Below are 395 nucleotides of genomic sequence, written 5' to 3' on the forward strand. Positions count from 1 at the left end.
ACACAGGGGTTTCGGAAAATTCATTCAGGACTCGGTGTTATTCCCACCGAAATTCTTTCCGATACCCCGAGAATATGATAGCAACTAGTCTTGTAAAGCATCTCTGAGAAATGAAAAAGGATGACACCCGTCCTTTCAATGTAACCTGGGAAATTCTAGAACATCATCATACAGACATGGAGCTTATAAAAGACCCATGAAATGTAATTTTCACCTTTCAGAAAAGTTCATCAGTGGAGGCGCAATGGCCCAGTGGTTAGGGCAGTGGACTCGCGGTCATAGGATCGCGGTTTCGATTCCCAGACCGGGCGTTGTGAGTGTTTATTGAGCGAAAACACCTAAAGCTCCACGAGGCTCCGGCAGGGGATGGTGGCGAACCCTGCTGTACTCTTTCA

The sequence above is a fragment of the Octopus bimaculoides genome, chromosome 9 (genome assembly GCF_001194135.2).
Source record: "Octopus bimaculoides isolate UCB-OBI-ISO-001 chromosome 9, ASM119413v2, whole genome shotgun sequence".
NCBI classification, from domain to species: domain Eukaryota; kingdom Metazoa; phylum Mollusca; class Cephalopoda; order Octopoda; family Octopodidae; genus Octopus; species Octopus bimaculoides.